This window comes from Meriones unguiculatus (genome assembly GCF_030254825.1).
Source record: "Meriones unguiculatus strain TT.TT164.6M chromosome Y unlocalized genomic scaffold, Bangor_MerUng_6.1 ChrY_unordered_Scaffold_23, whole genome shotgun sequence".
NCBI lineage: Eukaryota > Metazoa > Chordata > Mammalia > Rodentia > Muridae > Meriones > Meriones unguiculatus.
In genome coordinates this window covers 32,370,705-32,392,440 of record NW_026843709.1, presented here as the reverse complement: position 1 = coordinate 32,392,440, position 21,736 = coordinate 32,370,705, and the positions used below count along the sequence as shown (strand labels likewise).

The window sequence follows — 21,736 nt, the reverse complement described above, 5'->3', positions numbered from 1 at the left end:
TCTTCTGGAGGACTTCTCCAAGTAAGTGCAAGGAGGAAATGGAAAAAACAACCAAGGACTGGAATAGTAAGTTACAGACAATAGAAAGGGCACTCTTCCTAATAAAAATTAGATTAATAATGGCTAAAATTCAAATCTGTCTGGCTGCAAGATACTTGTCAGATCTTTCTGGTCAGGGTCCACCAATTCACTAAAACATTGACTAAATTCCAAAAAACAACCAACTGGGCTTTGCTTATTACAGCATAACAACTGACCCAGAACTTAAAATTTTCTTGTATCTTTGCTTAATTTTCATTTAAAAGCTTTGAGTTACACTTACATTGATTTGAAAAAAAAAATTGAACAAGTTGATGAAGGCACATGCCTTTAATCCTAACACAAAGTAAAAAGAAATAGGCAGATCTGTGAGTCCCTGATCAGCCTAATTTACACAATGAAAGCCAGGATGGCAACTCCTGCTGTTCAACCACTTGAAGAGACAGTCTAAGATTCAAAATGACAAAATTTTCCATTAGGTTACCATATAAGTTCTTTTTTCTCAATAGAGACGAATCTGCTAGATTCTAGCAGAATACTAGCTCTGCAGGATCGCCATCACTGATAGTATGGCCCGCCCAATCCCACAGTGACAGATAATATGCTATATACTCACCAAAACCAGGCAAAAAGGTCATACAACCTGGACACACCAGGCGTTAGGCCTCCCAAGCTTGAAGAGCAAAGTGAAGAGACCCCAGGACTTCCCAGAAAGCATTAGGATTAGCGACCCAGTCTCCAGTTACAGCTGGACTCAGTGTCAGAGCAGCACTGAGCTGATGGGGCACAATAGCCCTCCAATTTAAGACTAACCAGGGCCAAACCAGAGAACAGAGAGCCTGGTTACCCCATCCCTCCTGATGTGACCAGCTGCAGCAAGACCTCAGAACCTGGCAGTGACAGCAGCACAGAACTGGCGGAGCACATCAAAGAAGCAGGGCCAAACCAGAGAGCAGAGAGCCCCGGATACCAATATCTCTGCCAAGTGACCTGCCTGTAAGTGAGTGCACACTTGAAAATCTGCAGTTCCCCAGATCCTGGGTCCTTCTAAAACAGAAGCCAGGCATCGAATTTCCTCCCACCCACATACCCACTTTGGGAAACAGAGGGGCACTAGGGACATTGAAGTTCCTGCTCTGTGGGTCTAATTGGGGAGTTAAGGCAGTTAATGCCAGAAATTGTGTTGAGATCATCATTAGCGCCTGCTACATATACAGTGCAGAGCCCTTCCCACACACTCAAGGGTTCAACATTAGCCATCACTCTGTCCCTCGAGACACACGTCCACGCACACTTACACACACACACACACACACACAGACATATGTGTGCGCACACACACGCTTGCATTTGCCCCTTTTGCGCCTGCATACTTTCCTCCCAAAAGGTACAGCTAGTCCTCAGCACACGCTGAGAGTTCTCAGCCTCCTAAAGAATTCTCCAGACTCCAGAGAGAGACAGCACCCCTCTGATATGCAGAATCCAAAAACCAACAGGGAAGGTTTCAGATAAGCCAATGGCCAGGGGTAGGCGAAAGAACACTTCCAACATAAATCAGGACATCATGACTTCACCAGCAAACCCCAAAATCGGTGGATACTCCAATTCAGCAGAAGCACAGGAAAATGATTTTAAAGCCATGCTTGCCCAATTATTTGAGGCTCATAAGGAGGAAATGAACAAGTCTTTCAAAGAGATGGCCAGTCAATTGGAGGCAAAGAAAGAAAAAATAGATAATATCCTTAAAGAAACACAGGCAAACATAGACAAACAAATAGATACACAAGTAGAGGAAAAATTAGTGGCATATAAAAAGGAAATGAACAAAGAAATAGAGTCCATCATAGAGAGACAGGAATCCAAATTCAAACACATGAAAGAAATGGTGCAAGGCATGAAAACAGAATTAGAATCAATAAAGAAAACACAAACTAAGAAAACCCCTGAGCTGGAGAACTTGGAGAAAAGATCAGGAAGCACAAAAGTAAGCATCACCAACAGAATACAAGAGATGGAAGAGAGAATCTCTGGAGCTGAAGACACACTTGCAGAAACAGATACTTCACTCAAAGAAAAAGTAAAATCAGAAAAGTTCCAATCACAAACTATCCAAGAAATCAAGAATGCTATGAAAAGACAAAAATCTAAGAATAATAGGAATTCATGAAAAAAAAAGACTCCAGGCTCCAAGGTCCAGAAAATATTTTCAAGAAAATCATAGAAGAAAATTTTCCCAACTTAAAGAAAGAGATGTCCATAAATATACAAGAGGCCTACAGAACTCCAAATAGACTAGACCAGAAAAGAAACACATCAGGTCACATCATAGTCAAAACACTAAATCTACAGAACAAAGAAAAGATATTAAAAGCAGCAAGGGAAAAAGGCCAAGTAACATATGAAGGTAGACCTATCAGAATCACACCAGACTTCTCATCAGAAACTATGAAAGCCAGAAGGGCCTGGGCAAGTATTATGGAGACTATAAGAGATCACAAATGTCAACCCAGACTACTATACCCTGTAAACCTTTCAATCAACATAGATGGAGAAAACAAAATATGCCATGACAAAACTAAATTTACACAATATCTACACAGCAAACCAATCTTACAGAAGATACTAGAAGGAAAACTCCAATCCAATGAAAACAAATTCACCCAAGAAAACAGGGCATACAGATAATGTCCCAACAAAAATGAAAAGAAAACAAGCAATGAATCAGGGTTAGTTCACCAATTCCATTGCAAAAGGAACTAACATGCATTGGTCACTACTATCTATCAATATCAAAGGACTCAACTCACAAATAAAAAGAAACAGGTTAACAGAATGGTTAAGGAAACAGGATCCAACATTCTGTTGCATTCAAGAAACACACCTATGCAACAAAGATAAACAGTACCTCAGAGTAAAGGGCTGGAAAACTGTTTTTCAAGCAAATGGTTCCAGAAAACAAGCTGGAGTAGCCATCCTAATATCTAATAAAATAGACTTTCAACCCAAGTTAATCAAAAAAGATGAGGAGGGCCACTATATTCTCATCAAAGAAAAAATCCACCAAGAGGACATCACAATCTTGAATATCTATGCCCCAAATACAAGAGCACCAACATTCGTAAAAGAAACATTATTAAAGCTTAAATCATACATTGATCCTAATATCTTAATAGTGGGAGACTTCAACACTCCACTCTCACCAAGGGACAGATCAACTAGACAGACACCAAATAGGGAAATAAAAGCACTCACAGAATCTCTAAATCAAATGGACCTAATAGACGTCTACAGATCATTTCACCCAAACTCAAAAGAGTACACCTTCTTTTCAGCACCTTATGGAACCTTTTCCAAAATAGACCATATAGTGGGTCACAAAGCAAGCCTCAACAGATACAAAAGGATTGAAATAATCCCTTGTATACTATCTGACCACCATGGACTAAAGCTAGACATCAACAACAACAGAAACAACAAAAAGCTGACATGTACATGGAAACTGAACAACTTACTACTCAATGACAGCTGGGTTAAGGAAGAAATAAAGAAAGAAATTAAAGACTTCCTAGAATTCAATGAAAAGGAAGGCACAACATACCCAAATTAATGGGACACATTGAAAGCAGTGCTCAGAGGAAAATTTATAGCACTAAATGCCTGCAAGAAGAAATTTGTAACATCATATACAAACAACTTAATGGCCCAACTGAAAACCCTAGAAAAAAAGGAAGCAGATGCACCCAATAGGAGCAAACGGCTGGAAATAATCAAACTAAGGGCTGAAATCAATCAACTAGAAAGAAATAAAACTATCCAAAGAATCAATGAAACAAAAAGCTGGTTCTTTGAGAAAATCAACAAGATAGACAAACCCTTAGCCAAACTAACTAAAAAGCAGAGAGAAACTATCCAAATCAGCAAAATCAGAAATGAAAATGGGGACATAACCACAGACACTGAGGAAATCCAAACAATTATTAGGTCATACTACAAAAGCCTATATGCCACAAAATTTGAAAATCTAAATGAAATGGATAATTTTCTTGACAGATTCCATGTACCAAAACTAAGTCAAGATCAGGTAGAAAGACTGAATAGCCCTATATCTCCAAGGGAAATCGAAGCAGTCATTAACAGTCTCCCCTCCAAAAAAAGCCCTGGACCAGATGGCTTCAGCGCAGAATTCTACAAGACCTTCAAAGAAGTGCTAACTCCAATTCTCCTCAAGCTATTCCACAAAATAGAAAGAGAAGGAACACTACCAAACTCATTCTGTGAAGCCACAGTCACCTTCATACCTAAACCACACAAAGACCCAACAAAAAAGAGAACTTCAGACCTATCTCTCTTATGAACATTGACGCAAAAATATTCAATAAAATACTTGCAAACCGAATCCAAGAACATATCAAAGATATCATCCACCATGACCAAGTAGGCTTCATCCCAGGCATGCAAGGGTGGTTCAACATATGGAAATTCATCAATGTAATCCACTACATAAACAAACTGAAGGAGAAAAACCACATGATGATCTCCTTAGATCCCGAAAAAGCATTTGACAAAGTCCAACACTCATTCATGTTTAAAGTCTTGGAGAGATCAGGGATACAAGGCACATACCTAAACATAGTAAAGGCAATATACAGCAAGCCTATAGCTAACATCAAACTCAATGGAGAGAAACTTAAATCAATCCCACTGAAATCAGGGACAAGACAAGGCTGCCCATTCTCCCCATATCTCTTCAACATAGTACTTGAAGTCCTAGCCAGAGCAATAAGACAACTAAAGGAGATCAAGGGGATACAAATTGGACAGGAAGAGGTAAAAATGTCACTATTTGCAGATGATATGATAGTATACATGAGCAACCCAAAAAATTCAACCAGAGAACTCCTTCAGCTGATAAACACCTTCAGCAAAGTGGCAGGATACAAAATCAACTCAAAAAAATCAGAAGCCCTCCTATATACCAAAGACAAAAAGGCTGAGAAAGAAATTAGGGAAACAACACCCTTCACAATAGCCACTAATAACATAAAGTACCTTGGTGTGACTCTAACCAAGCAAGTGAAAGACCTGTTTGAGAAAAACTTCAAGTCTCTGAAGAAAGAAATGGAAGAAGATATCAGAAGATGGAAAGATCTCCCGTGCTCATGGATTGGTAGGATTAACATTGTAAAAATGGCCATACTGCCAAAAGCAATCTGGAGATTCAATGCAATTCCCATCAAAATACCAACTCAATTATTTACAGACCTTGAAAAAAAATTCTCAGCTTCATATGGAGAAACAAAACCCAGAATCTCCAAAACGATCCTGTACAACAACAGATCATCTGCAGTTATCTCCATCCCTGATCTCAAGCAGGGTAAAAGTAATAAAAACTGCATGGTATTGGCATAGAAACAGAAAGTAGGATCAATGGAACCGCATAGAAGTCCCAGAAATAAACCCACACACCTATGAATACTCAATATTTGACAAAGAAGCCAAATCCATTCAATGGAAAAAAGACAGCATCTTCAACAAATGGTGCTGGTCCAACTGGATGTCTACATGCAGAAAAATGAAAATAGATCCATATTGATCACCCTGCACAAAACTAAAGTCAAAGTGGATCAAGGACCTCAACATAAATTCAGATACCCTAAATCAATTGGAAAAAAAAGTGGGGAACAGCCTAGAACTCATTGGCACAGGAGACAACTTCCTGAACAGAACACCAACAGCACAGGCTCTAAGAGCAACAATCAATAAATGGGACCTCATGAAACTGAAAAGTTTCTGTAAAGCAAATGATACCGTCATCAAAACAAAACGACTGCCTACAGAATGGGAAAGAATCTTCAGTAACCCTTTATCTGACAGAGGACTAATATCCAGTATATACAAAGAACTAAAGAAGCTGAAAAGCAGCAATCCAAGTAATCCAATTAAAAACTGGGGAACAGAGCTAAACAGAGAATTCTCGACAGAGGAATATCGAATGGCAGAAAAACACTTAAAGAAATGCTCATCCTCATTAGCCATCAGGGAAATGCAAATCAAAGCGACCCTGAGATATCAACTTACACCCATCAGAATGGCCAAGATGAAAAACTCAACTGACAACACATGCTGGAGAGGTTGTGGAGAAAGGGGAACCCTTCTCCACTGCTGGTGGGAATGTAAACTGGAACAACCACTCTGGAAAGCTATCTGGCGCTTTCTAAGACAATTAGGAATAGTGCTTCCTCAAGACCCAGCTATACCACTGCTAGGTATATACCCAAAGTTCATTCAAGTACACAAAAGGGATAATTGTTCAACCATGTTTATAGCATCTTTATTTGTAATAGCCAGAACCTGGAAACAACCCAGATGTCCATCAACAAAGGAATGGGTACAGAAATTGTGGTATTTTTACACAATGGAATACTACTCAGCAATCAAAAAAGGAAGAAATCATGAAATTTGCAGGCAAATGGTGGGATCTAGAAAAGATCATTCTGAGTGAAATATCCCAGAAGGTGACAGACAAACATGGTATATACTCACTTATATAGACCTATAAGATATGATAAACATAATGAAATCTATACACCTAAAAAAGATAATCAATTGAGCAGACATGGGGTAAGATGATCAATCTTCGTTTAGAAAGACAGATGGGATGTGCATTGAACTTATGACAGGAGTCTACTGAGCACATCTGAAAGACTCTAACTAGCAGTGCAGTGTTTTCAAAGCAGACTCATGACCAAACCTTTGGCAGAGTACAGGGAATCATAAGAAAGAAAGGGAGTTAGTCTGATAGGGAAAGGATAGGAGCTCAACAAGGATGAAATATATCTGGGCACAGGTCTTTTCTGAGACTGACATTCAACCAAGGACCATGTATGGATATAACCTAGAACCTCCACTCAGATGTAGCCTGTGGTAGCTCAGTAACCAATTGGTTTCCCAAAGTTAGGAGAACAAGAACTATTTCTAACACGAACTCAATGACTGGCTCTTTGGTCTCCCCACCCCCAAAGAAAGGAGCAGTCCTGTTAGGCTACAGAGGAGGGCTTTGCAGCCAGTTTTGATAAAACAGGATCAGATGAATGGGGAGGAAGTCCCCCCCTATCAGTGGACTTGGAAAGAGGCAGGGTGGAGATGAGGGAGGGAGGGAGGGACTGGGAGGGAATGAGGGATTGGGACACGGCTGGGATACAGAGTTAATAAAATGTAACTGATAAAAAAAATAAAAAATAAAATAAAAAAATAAAAATAAATAAAAATAAAAAAATGATAGATGTTATGTTCTTATTGTTTTAAAGATTGAATTCACATCAGTTTTAGGTTTATATGAGAGATCATGTCAAAATGCTTTAAGAAGGCCAGCTAATCTCAGAAAGTGGGACTTCCACAAAAGAACTGGTGCCAAAGGTCATTTTGGCTTAAGAGATATGCTCTGTTTGTCAGTGTAAGTACCTGAAATTAGGCTGGGAGAAAATCATGCAAAGTGCATGCCTGACATATCAAAAAAACTTTTAAATGCTGAATAAATTAACATGTCACACTGCTCTGGAAGCTGACATATCTTTTCAATACTAGATATTTTTTATGGGGGATAAATAATGGTCATTCCTAATGCAAAATAGACACAGGAGGTTTACAGCTGGCAAAGTTCACACCAGCCTAGTTAATTACTAAAACCTCAAAAATTATACTTCATATGTTTAAAAAGCAAAACTGTCCATCCAATATCAAAATGGAAAAAAAAAAGTCAAAACAAATGTCAAAAGCCAGGTACAGGATGTCTAATTTTAAGGCTAAACCTAACCACTAACCCTAACACTATGCTATGCTAACATCACCATGGTATAATGGTTTCAAAATAGTATAATGACATCACAATGGAATTTTCACATCACAGTGCTTTGATGATATCACAATACTTTCATGATATCTCAATGTTATTATGATATCACATTTTTATTATGATACCAAAATGTTATTATAACGTGATTGTCATATGACATCACATTGGAATTTTGATATAACAAAGCTAGTATGACAGCACAGTACTATTATGACATCGCAATTGTATTATGACAATGACAGTTTTATGCCATATCAATGGAATTTTGACATCACATTTTTATAATGACCTCAAAATGCTATTATGATATTACATACTATATCATAATGATAGTATGACATTACAATAGAACTATGACATCTCAATGCTATTATGACATCATAGGGTGTTAGAACATCAAAAAATAATATAATTTAACAATGCAGTTATGACATCACAATGCTATTATGACAGCACAATGGTATGCTATCCAATGGTATTATGATTTCACAATGGTTTTATGACATCACAATGCTATTATGACATCACAAATGTAATATGACATCACAACTTTATTATGACACCTCAATGGTTTTATGTCATCACAATGGTGTCATGACCTCTCAGTGCTATTATGACATCACAATGGTATTAAGACATCACAATGGTGTCATGATATCCCAACGGTATTATGACACACCAATGGTATTAAAACATCAAAAGGCTATTATGACATAACAGTGGTATTTCGACATGATTATTATATGTAATCACAATAGAATTTTGATGTCATAATGGCATTATGACCTCAAAAAAGTTATTATGACATCACAAAGGTCTGACAGCTCAATACTATTTTGACATCACAATGATAGGATATAACAATAGTGTTATGACAACACAATGGTATTTTGAAACTAAAATGTTATTTGGAAATCAAAATAGTATGATATTCCAATATAATTATGACATAACAATGGTATTTTGACATCACAATGACATTATGAGATCATAATGGTATGGCTTCACAATTTTATGATATCTCAATGCTATTATGACATCAGAATGATAGGATATCATAATGGTGTTATGATATCACAATAGTATTATGATATCACAATGGCTTTATGCCATTAAAATGCTATTATTACATCAAATAGCTATTATGACATTACAATGGTATTATGATACCTTATTGATACAATCACATCAAAATGGAATTATGATATCACAACTTTATTTTGACATCTCAATTATATTATGTCATCACAGTGGTGTCAAGACATAAGTGCTTTTATGATATCACAATGGTATTATCAAATAAAAACAGTGTCATGAAATCCCAATGGGATTATGATATCACACTACTATTATGATATCACAATAGTATGACATTCAAATGCTTTTATAAGATTGAATGGCATTATTGCATGACAGTGCTATTATGACATCTAATGAAATTATTACATGACAATGGTAAGACATCCCAATACTATAATTTTCTCCCAAAGATATGATATCACAATTTTATTGCAACATCTCAATGGTGTTATGACTTCACAATGTTATTATGACAATTCTATTATGAAAACACAATGCTATTATGACATCTCAATGCTATTATCTCAATGACCTCAAAATGCTGTTATGATATTACAAAGGTATTGTAACTTCACAATGGTCTTATGACATATCCATGAAATCATGATAGCACCATGTTATAACAACTAAATGCTATTATGATATCACAATGTTATGATGACATCACAATGGTATTATGATATCACAATTTTATTGTGACATCACAGAGGTATGATTATGACATCACAATAGTGTTATGAGTTCACAATGCTCTGATACAATAACAATGATACTATAAATTCACAATGCTATTATGATATCTCAATGCTGTTTGGACATCACAATGATATAAAATCACAGTGCTATTACAAAATCACAAAAGTATTATGACATCACAATGTTATGAAATCCCAATGATATTATGACTTCACAATGTTATTAAAACATCATAATGCTATTAAGACATCGCAAGGCTTTTATGCTATCATAATGGTGTTATGACATCACAATTCTATTATGACATTACAATGATATTATGACTTCATAATGGATTTTTACATCAAAATTCATTATGACATAAGCTCACTTTCTTGACATTACAATGCTATTATGACATAATGATCCTATTATGAATTTAAAAATGGATGACTTCATAATAGTATTAGGACTTCACAATGCTATGATGACATCACAATGCTATGATGACATCATATTGGGTTTTATGTACTCAAAATTTTATGATGATATCACAATGCTATGTTCACATCAAATTGCTATTATGATATCACTATGGTATTATGACATCACACTGCTATTTTGACATCACAATTGTATGATAATGTAAATTTGGTATGACATCACAATGGAATTTTAACATCAAAAACTATTATGACTTCACAACGGTAAGAATTTACAATGATATTAGGACATCCAATGCTCTGATGACATCTCAATGCTTTTATGATGTCACAGTGGTTTGGTGCTACTTGGCTGACAGGGAGAATGAAGTCATGAAACAGGTGAAAGCCAGTAAGAGGTTCTTCATCCAATTATTAAAAGGGCCAAGTGGGTATTATGGATTTAGCTCAGTGGTAGAGTGCTTGCCCACTAAGTGCAAAGCCCTGGGTTTGGTCCTCATCTCTGGAAAAAAAGGAAAATAAAAAAAGACCAAACAAAACAAAAAACAAGGTAATTAAAAGGGCCAAGTGGACAGCCTGCTTAAGATAAAGGCTGAGGAGCCCTAAAAGCCTCAATCTTGGTAGCTGAAAGCACACAGCTCAGAGATGAGAGTTCCTATGTCTAAGACTCTTAGTTCAGTTAATCTGTCACATATTTCTTTCCAGTGGTCATTAATAAAATTCTGTGTCCTTGACCTGTGTCTTTAATATTATCACAGATTCCAATATTATTTATTAAATGAGGTCCTCAGTCAGTGAATTACTTACTGTGAAAACACTCCCAGAACAAGGCAAATCTTTGAACAAAAAGTTTTTAATTAAAAGCTTGCTTATATTTTTACAAAGATTATCCATGATGTCACATCAGCACGCAGACAAGATGTTGTAGTCCTTCAGCAGAACTGAGAGCTTTTCATTCTGAACCACCAGCAGTAGGCAGAGAGAAGGAGACTGAGAGAGACAGAGAGAGAAAGAACTAGAGAGACAGATTCAGAAATAGAGAGATGGAGACCTACATAAACAACAAATATATAAAGTGACAGAGACAGACATTCTGTCTCTGTCACTTTCATTGGCATATCAACCTCAGAGCACACCCTTCCTGTCATATAACGCCAATATGAATTACATTATCTAACAAAGCTATACCTCCTAATACTTCCCAGAAATTTCCTCACTGGAAACTAAACATGTAAAGAGATGAATTTCAAGGAGACATTGCAATTCAAATCATCATGAAGTGGTAGAAGATGCAGGGACTTCTAGGTTAAAAGAACACAGTTATCCTGAATGTTTGTCATTCAATACAATGAATAAAGTCCCAGCAACTTGCAAGGACTAAAAAACAGGCCTGATATTCTCCTTTGGAGAAAATGTGGAATATTGCCAAAACAGAATATTATTCAGTTAAGAAAATGACATCACGATATTTTGAGGCAAATATATGAAAGCAGGAAAAAAAATCATTCTGGGTAAATGAACTAAAATGCAGAAAGACAAATATGGTATATATTCACTTATTAGGAGGTCTCCTAATAGTGGGAGGTAAAGTTCCAATAGTCCATGTAATTATGACCAAACCAGTCTTCTACAATGGGTGGGTGAGTGCCAGTGAACTGAGTTATTGAGTAATGGCATCTTACAGAAATTAAAAAAAATAAAAGAAAAAGAAAAAGAAACCCAGGCTGTTGTTATTAAAATATGGTGCTCTATACTCTCAACTGATTGATCATTTCCATCTTCTTGGATAGACAGAGATGTTTCCTTCTGCATCAGATCAGGTTGCATAAAGAGACCCACAGTCGGATATTATGAAAAGAGAAACCTTAAATCTCCCAGCTCTAAATGGGATTTCCCAATGAAATTCTCCTTCCCCTCAGCACTTTTGGAAGCCTGCAGGAGAGGAGGCAGGAAGAGTGTAATTGCCAAAGACTGACCCTCAGTCAGGAGCCACTGACCCTGAGCTGGGAGCCAGATAATCCCACCCTTAGAATAACATTGACTCAAGACAACAGGAATAGATTAGCACAGAAAGGGCCTTCTGATGGAATTTGCAAGATAATCGCTCCCAGACAGATGTACTAACAACCCCTGCCTTTGCCTCTGCCTTTGCCTCCGCCTTTGAGCTGAAGTCAATTCAAATTCCAGCTCAAAATCCTCCCTCCTAACAGCTCAACATCCCCCCCCCCACCAATTCCCTCCTTTCCTTTCTTTATACTCTGTACCTTGAATTACAATAAACAGACCTTGACAAGACTTTGCTTGGTCTCCCTTCTCTTTCTTGCCCATTTTGCCTTTCAGGTAGAGTCCCTCTCAGACCCTGAAAATAACTAGGTCCCACGGGTCGGGGCAGAATGGCACCCAGTGTGGGGCTCGAGAAACGGACCTTCTACCAGATGGAAAGTTAAAGAGACCCGGGTCTTTTTTTTTTTTTTTCAATGCAGTTTATTCAGGAACCTTGAACAATCATCTGACCCTGGGTAAAGCCAGCCCACTTTAAATAGCCTCTGGGTAGCCAACCTCAGCATGCCACGTGGGCAATGCAGATAGGTCCCCATACATGGAAGCAAGCCAGATCCTCAGCCTTAGCCAAATGTGGAGTTGTTTGTGACAGAGAGCACTCACCATCGGGAAGGTGGAAGGTGGAAACCAGCTCCTTCTTTCAGGCGCGGCATTATGCAGCTCTCTACAGTTCCCCCTTTTTGTTTTAGACGCATCAGGCAAGAGTAAAGGTTTGATCTCTGATATTGGAAATAAATTGGGACTTTGTACCAATGTTCATTGTAGGTGATACAGTCATTTGATGTTGACCCTGGGTTCCTCAACAGAGAAAACTGAGCAGACCATAATAAGGAATCCAATAAGCAGCATTCCTTCATGGCCTCTGCTCTGCTTTTGTGTCTGAGTTCCTTATCTCTTTGAATGCCAGCCCTGACTTCCCTCAGTGATGGACTGTTACCTGAAAGTGTAAGAAGGATAAAATTTCCCATCCTTTTTAAGTTGCTTTTGGTCATGATGTTTTATCATAGAAATAGAAATCCTATATAAGACACACCTCCTCAAAACAAACAAACAAACAAAAACAAAACAAAAAGACACACCTCCTCTTTACCCTAGTTTTTATCTCCATTCCATTGACTACAAGTTTCCTTCCCTTCCCTAGTTTCCTTTATATACAGCCACTACAATTGTGTTCATGTTTATACAATTATGTTTAAAATATAAGATTTATAAATCAGAAGAAAAAAAAAAAAAGAGAGACCCCGGGTCGACCAGCTTCCGCGGCACGTCAGAAGGGAAAGTCTCAGTCCGCCGCTCAGACATTGTATGCTCTCGCCACTCATGAGAGAAAGACACAAAGTAAGAAGTTCATTTTCATCTCATACAAAATGGGCCAGAAGTTGTCTAAAGAGGCAATGTTTCAAGATTTAAAAGCCTCTCTCAGGGAAAGAGGAGTCAGAGTTAAGAAAAAAGATCTCATTTGATTCTTTCTTTTTATTTTGGAAGCCTGCTCATGGTTTGTTATAGACGGTCCAAAAATTAATCCAAAGAAATGGGACAAAGTGGGAGCTTCCTTAAATACACTTTTTAAAGAAAAGGGACCCGCTATGGTGCCTGTTCAAGCCTTCAGTTATTGGAACCTTATTAGGGATATTATCAATTCTTCAGATTCCAGTAAAATTGTCTCCTTAGCCGAAGACTTTATAAAACCCCTCTCCTTTGCCTCCTCGGTTTCATCATTACAGTCTCAAGGGACAAAAAGGAGTCCAAAGACTTCTTCATCATGCCCCTCCGTTGTTATCTCAATTCCCCTGCCTGAAGAACAAAGTAATCATCCTAAGGTCCACAAGTCTTTATTATCCCCCGCTACCCAAATGCAATGAGGACCTCTTCCCTCCTGTTGAAAAAAAACCCTTGCCTTCCCAGTTTTTCCAAAGAGTAACTCCGATCAGTTAAATCCTTCAGAGGAAAGCGATCTTGAGAAAGAGGCTGCCAGATACCTTAACACTGACCAGCCTTCTGCCCCCTTTTGCTAATCCGCCACCTTATCCCACTACCCCAAATTTTTGTGCACCTGCCTGCCGCCCCTTCAAAGGTTCTTCCCTCCTATCCTTACTTAACAGCACACCTTATTCAGATGGGAAGAGAACAGGCCAAAAAGGATTTTGGCAAAGACCCAGATATTTTAATTGTACCCTAGGTCTCTTGGCTAATTCAAAATAACGACGATGGGCTATTAGCTGTATATCCTTTCAGGGAAAAATTGACAATCATTATCCACCTAATAAATTATTACAATTTTTATATAATATGCCAGTTATTTTTCCCCGGAATACTAAAAGCTTTCCAATTGCTAATGCCAGTCTGGTTTTTACTGATGGCTCCTCTAACGGCCAAGGAAAGGTTGCTCAGATCTCTACTTGCTACAGGTCCTCTCAGTTAGAATTACAAGCGATTATTGAGGTTTTTAAAACCCTGCCTGATATTTCTTTCAATTTATATATAGATCATATCTTGCCCATTCTGTTCCCCAGTTAAAATTTGTTCCATTTATAAAACCTACTACTAATGCGGCTTCTTTATTTTCTATTCTTCAAAAGCTCATTCATGACCGCAATTGTCCATTCTTTATTGGCCATATAGGGCTCATTTAGGATTACCAGGCCCCCTATCACAGGGCAATAATTTTGTGGATCAAGTGACCCACTTTATAAGGTTGACTCAGGACTCTGTGTTAGGTCCATTGGCTCAAGCCCAACAGGTACACAATCTTCATCATCTTAACTCCCAAACACTTAGATTAAAGTACAAAATAAATAGAGAACAGGCCAGACAAATAGTTCTGGACTGTAGAGGTGACCTTTCTCCCAGAAGTCCACTTGGGAGTTAATCCCGGAGGTCTCGTCCCTGGAGAAATATGGCAAATAGATGTCACCCATATTAATATGTTTGGCAAGTTAAAATTTGTTCACGGTACCATTGATACCTTTAGTGGCTTTATTTTCACCTCTCTACAAACAGGGAAGGCCAAAAAAAAATATTATTATTCATGTTCTGGCCAGTCTTGTAATCCTACCTCAGCCAAAAATTATTAAGACAGACAATGGGTCTGAATATACCAGCACTGGCTTTCAACAATTTTGCATGCAACTTGGCATAAAACATATTACTGGCATTCCCTATAACCCACAGGGACAGGGAATTGTTAAAAGGGCTCATCACACCCTTAAAAACATGCTTACAAAATTACAAACAAATGGAGCAATCTTATATCTCCTCCCAGGAAATAAAAAAATTTACTTAATCATGCATTCTTTATCATAAATTTCCTTACCCTGGATAAGGAAGGAAAATCTGCAGCAGATCACTTGTGGCATCCTCAAACCTTTCAAAATTATGCTCAAGTCCTCAGGAAGGACCCTTTAACATCACGGTGGCAGGGCTGGGACCCAGTCCTCATTTGGGGAAGGAGATCTGCCTGTGTTTATGACACCAGTGCAGGAAATGAACGATGGTTGCCAGAGCAATTAGTTAAACAATTTAATCCACCCAGAGATGACTCTGAGAAGGCTCCTAATTGTGTTTTATCTCAGAAAAAGATGCTTCTTTTATGGCTGCTGTTGAGCTTCTGTACCTCGACATTTGGTTCTTCTATATATCAGATTTATAATTATACCTGGATAGTCATCAATCAAGCTGGCTACACCGAATGGAGCCACTCCACAACTGCCGCAAGTATCCCTTGGCCCACTATAACACCTGAACTTTGCAAATTGGCCTTGGGGGCCAGTGCATCTTGGGGAACACCAGATAAATTCATGCCACTAGAATATGCTCCCAATGATGGCAGTAAGGATGTAGGTTGTCATAGCCCTATAGGCAGAGCTGCTCTACAAACCAACACGGGCGGGATCTATGTCTGCCCTGGAAACCACCTAACCAGAAAAATTAACTCTAAGTGTGGCTTCCAGGAGGCTTTTTACTGTGCATCATGGAGTTGTGAAACTACTGGGGATACTTATTGGAAACCCTCAAAAAAAAAAAAAAAAAAGTCAGCTGGCCAAATACTAAATGATTTTCCCATTGCCAGCTTTCCTCTGAGTCAAAAGGCTGGTACAACCCCTTGATATTTCCTTTTCTGGACAAGGGCAAAGATAAAGACTGGACATCCCGAGGATTTGAGTGGGGGATTCGACTGTATCAGGATCTCTTCCTCCAGGACCCAGGCCTCACCTTCAGAATAAAATTAACTAAAACCCTTCCCTCTGCTACTCGAGTGGGTATAGGGCCTAACCCCATACTCCATCCGTCATTTAAAAAGGAGCCCCCACCAGCTCGAGGGATAATTTCCTCCCTGACTCCTGGCAGTTCCCTTTCTAGTCTTTTTCAACCTATGCTTCCGGCGGGCCCTCCCCCCTCAGCAGAATTGATTGTAACTATGGTTAACGGCTCTTGACAGGCCTTACATGACTCCAATTCTAGCCTGGCTGATGATTGCTGGATTTGTTATCATTCTGGATTTGTTATCATTTCAGTAAGGAGTGGCTCTTTTTGGAGAGGTCCGAGTTACTAATGAAACATCCTTCTTACGGTGGCAGCCCAAATCCCAGGAAGGAATGAAACTTGCCCAAGTTTCTGGGACGGGTCTCTTGCTTACTGGGCCCCCCATATACTTTTTCCCTCAGCCCTCATTCCCGTCTGCAATAAGACTGTTGTTATTTTAAATAATACCTTCACTTATCTCTATGCACTTAATGATACCTATCTTGCATGTTCATCTGGGTTGACTCCTTATATTGTTTCTGATACCTTTCTTAAAAATAAGGATTACTGTGTGCTTGTTCAGCTCTTTCCCGGCCTTACACTCACTCCATTCACCAGAAGCATTCCTGAGATTTTGGGAGCAGGACTACCTTCCGTCCAGAGTCAAAAGGGAACCTGTCACTGCAGTCATCATCCCCGTGCCTGCTCCTGAGTCTGGGAGTAGCCAGAGCAGGTACTTGGATCACTTCGATCGCTTCACTGGTTATATCCCAACAACAGTATCAACTCAGCACAGCCATTGATCGTGATATTCAGGAGCTTCAAAGTTCTCTAGCCTATATTAAAGAGTCTGTCTCCTCCCTTGCTGAAGTAGTTTTACAAAATAGACGAGGCTTAGATTTAGTGTTCCTCCAGCAGGTGGGATTGTGTGCAGCCCTCAAGGAAAAATGCTGCTTTTATGCAGAAAAAAAAATGGCTTGGTAGAAAATAGTCTTCAAAAGGTACGAGAAAGTTTAGAAAAGAGACAGCGAGATAGGGAAAAAAAGCAAGGCTTGGTACCAAAAATGGTTTTCTGCCTCCCCTTTATTAACCATTCTTTTGCCCAGCATTTTGGGACCCCTTGTTGGCCTTTTGCTCCTTGTTTCATTCGGTCCCTGGTCCTTGAAAAAACTAACTGACTTTGTTAAAAATCAGGTCGATTTGGCCACCAGACATCCAGTGTCTGTACATTATTTCTGACTAAATGTGACAGAGCTCAATCAAGGGGAGTCACCACACTCCCCTTTGGTGGGCCTTGACTTTTCTCAGCTGGCTCCAAAGACGCCTTCGGGCATTCTCCCCAGGTGGCTGCGGAGTCATTGATGACGGGATTAGCATGATGCCGGGTCCAGAGGCAACATCATACAGGCTGGTGCTTCTGCCAGAGATGGGGATAATGAAAGAATCAGACTAACTTTGTAACCTATGTTTCTTTTAATTGCCTTATAACTTATATTTGCAAGTTTTAGGCCCATGTTAATTAAAGCCTCTTAGTGCTTCTCCAGAGAACCGAGGAATGTAAAAGTTCCTGACATTAGCCATCTGTGAGGGCAGAGATAAGGAAGAGAACAAGCAGAGATTTCTACTAAATGGAGAAAAAATCACCGCCAGTGAGATGGGCTTTGTTTGGAAACTGGGCCAAATGGCCCCAATTCTTCTCCTGACCTTTGATCCAAAGCCTGTAACCCCCACTCCTCAGAACAGACATGGGATGAGTTAATCAGCCCCCTACATTTAACTGTGGATGGCAGGAAATTCCAAACTGACTTGAAGATCAGATATTTATGACAGGGCTGACTAGACCTAAGGGTGATCAGAACTAACCAATTATTTTAAATGTTAGACACTTCATCCAATCCTAACTTGCCAAGAAGTCAACCCCAGGAGATTCCCGCCTTGTGTCTTTTAAAAACCTAAGCTCTTTGTCTCCCGGACCACTCCTAGCTGATCAGCAGGGGTTGACCCCATTGCAATGGTTAAGAAGAGTGAGTCTCTTGCGTTTTTGCATCGATGGATGATTAGTTTCCTGAATTCTCTTTATACCTTCTTATATTTAGGCTCTTGCTGGGCCTAACAATAGCATGTCTTGGGGGCGTACTCTCTGCAGGAGTGCCAAGAATAGATGCAGCCCATGTAACCTAAGACAGGCGTGCGACCCAAAAAATCGATAATGGTGCTGGACCTGGGGGCAACATCATGTAGCCTAAGACAGATGCTTTGCCCAAAGAAATAAAATAGGGGGAGATGCCAAAGACTGACCCTGAGTCAGGAGCCACTGACCCTGAGCTGGGAGCCAGAGAATCCCTCCCTTAGAACAACATTGACACAAGATGACAGGAATAGATTAGCACAGAAAGGGCTTTCTGAGGGAGTTTGCAAGATAATAGCTCCCAGATAGATGCACTAACAACCCCCGCCTTTGCCTCCACCTTTGAGCTGGAGTCAATTCAAATTCCAGCTCAAAATCCTCCCTCCTAACAGCTCAACTTCCTCCTCCCAATTCCTTCCTTTCCTTCATTTAAAGTACCTTGGATTACAATAAACAGACCTTGACAAGACTTTGTTTGGTCTCCCTTCTCTTTCTTGCCCGTTTTGCCTTTCAGGTAGAGTCATTCTCAGACCCTGCAACTAACTCGGTTCCAGGGGTCGGAGCATGTAATAATTAGAGGGAATTGAGGAAAAAAAGAGACAAATCCTTGAAAATCAGGCCACAGAGGAAGATGATGCAGCCAGTCTAGATAAGATCTGAAAAGCTCGGTAGAGAGAGAAGGGGAAGAAGGGGAAGAAGGACCTCAACTATGAGGTGAATTTTAGAAATTGCCTCTATAAAGAAACTATAGAAAGGCCATAGGGGTAGAAGAAGGAGGGTGGTTGGGACTGGAAGGAGAAGAGGGAGGGGGCAACAGAGGGGATACAAAGTGAACAAATCATAATAAATAAATACATAAGAAAAATTGTGATCAAGGTGATAAATTATACAGCTCTTCAGGACTGATGGCTTTTCTTGGGGGTGGTGCCAGGGTGAACTAGTGATTTTCAAACTACCACAACCTCATGATCTCAGGTGGCACCTCTGAACAAGCAGTCCAGGCATTAACACTACCTTTAGATAGTCTGGACCACGCAGGAAACACAGCTGCTCTTGTGTACTAGGCATATAATACAGACTTATTTCTCTATCTTCAAGGTCCAGTTTAATCTGTACATCCCAGGACAAGGAGGGTTCCTCACTGACCACTGAATAGGACACAGCTGCTGATCCAGCCTGGTCATCAAAGGCAACCCTTCTCGTAGATGGTTGGCAACACTAGTAAGCATCAGCACCAATTGTCAAATAGTTTATTGCTTCTCAGTTCTCCTGTTACAAACACTGAACTTTCTCTGTTTAAGCCAAATCAGTTCCAGGAATTATCTGGTTTCCTTCTCTTTACCATGCTTTTAAAGACTCAATAGCCCAGGGAACCCAAAGCTTTGCAAGTCTATTATATTATTAAGAATGTGAAGGTACAGTTAGTGAGTATGCCAGTCACTGCTCAGTTCAAAGACATAACCTAGAAAATTTCAGATCCAATAGCACAGTAGGAGACCACCTTGTCATTTGGTACATTCCCCTTAATCCCACATCACTTTGAAGCTTCCCTACTTAGGAAGCTGTCCAATTAAATAAAGATTAAAGTTTCATTTCCTACCTGATATTGTACAAACAGGAGTAAAATTGTAGGATCTGCACAAAGGGATGAGATAAAGGCTTGTTGGGTTTCACAAGAAAATGTCACTTTTGTACACGATCAGAGATACTGGACACTCAGGAAAGTTTGTTTAATCATCTCCATGGAAACTTCAAGATTAGCTCAGGAGTTAATTTCTGAGAGAGAGAATGATGTCATGAAAGAGGTGAGAGCCCATAAGAGTTTCGGGGGCCAGTTATTAATATGGTCAAGTGGACAGAGTGCTTGAGAGAAATGCTGAGCAGCCCTACATCAGTTCCTGTGAGTAAGACTCTTAGTTCAGAAAATGTCACATATTTCTTTCAATTGGTATAAAGTCATGAATCCTTGACATGTGACTTTCACATTTTCACTGATTCCATTATTAATTGTTAAATGCAGAGATATGTCCTCAGTCAGTGAATAACTTACTAGAGAAATGCTCCCTGACCATGGCAAATCATTGAACAAAGAGCATTTAATTGGAACTCTGGTTATATTATTTACAGAGACTATCCTGGATGTCATGTCAGCAAGTTGTCATCCTGTTGGAGTCCTTCAGCAGAACTGAGAGATTTTCATACTGAACCATAAGAGGCAGGCAGAGAGATGGAGACTGGGAGAAACAGAGAAAAACCTAGAGAGACAGATTCAGAAATAGAGATGGAGACTTACAGACACAAAGATATAAAGTGACACAGACCTAGAGATAGACTCAATTCTCTCTGGTCACTTTCATTGACATATCAATTTCAAAGCACAAACTCCTATAATATAATTCCAATAGGAATTATAATACAACTCCAATAAGAATTATGTTATCTAACAAGGCCAATGTGCCCGGCTAGCTCAGTCGGTAGAGCATGAGACTCTTAATCTCAGGGTCGTGGGTTCGAGCCCCACGTTGGGCGCAGATGATTTTTTTGAGGGAAATTTAACAAGGCCATACTTCCTATCCCTTCAAGGACATTTCCTCACTGGGGACTAAACAAATAAATAGATGAGCTTCAAGTGGACATTGTAATTCAATGTCAACCAGGAAGTGGAAGAAGATAGAGGGACTTCTATGCTAAAAGAATACATTTATCCTCATACTTTCTCATTCAATACAGTGAATAAAGTCCCAGCAACTTCCAATTATTAAAGAACAGGACAGACAATCTCCTTTGGGGAAAATGTGGAATATTTCCATAATGGAGTATTATTCAGCTAAGAAAATGCCACCATGATATTTTCAGGCAAATGAATGGAACCAGGAAATATCCTGGGTGAAGTAACTAAAATGCCGAAAGAAAAATATGGTATTTATTCACTTATTAGGAGGTCTCCTAATATTTGGGGATAAAGTTCTATAGGCCATCTATTGTGAATAAACCAATCTTGCACTAGAGCAATTGTATGGCAGTGAATTGAATTGTTAGGCCAGGGCATCCTACAGAAATTTTTAAGCAACCCAGGCTGTTGTTAATAAAATATGTTGCTCTCTGCCCTCACTTGATAGATTGGTGCAGTGTTCTCATATCCACAGAGAGGGTTCCTTCTGCCTCAAATGGGATACCTTGCAGAGACCCTGTTATATGTGACAATTAATATTTACT

The 21,736-nt window shown here is 39.2% G+C and overlaps 1 non-coding gene across 1 annotated transcript; it reads left to right on the top strand.

Annotated features, from left to right (window-relative positions):
- Positions 1–20,976: 20,976 nt before the first annotated feature.
- Positions 20,977–21,049, top strand: Trnak-cuu (transfer RNA lysine (anticodon CUU)). Its single transcript has one exon. It is a non-coding gene; the product is annotated as a tRNA-Lys (tRNA).
- The last annotated feature ends 687 nt before the right edge of the window (positions 21,050–21,736 follow it).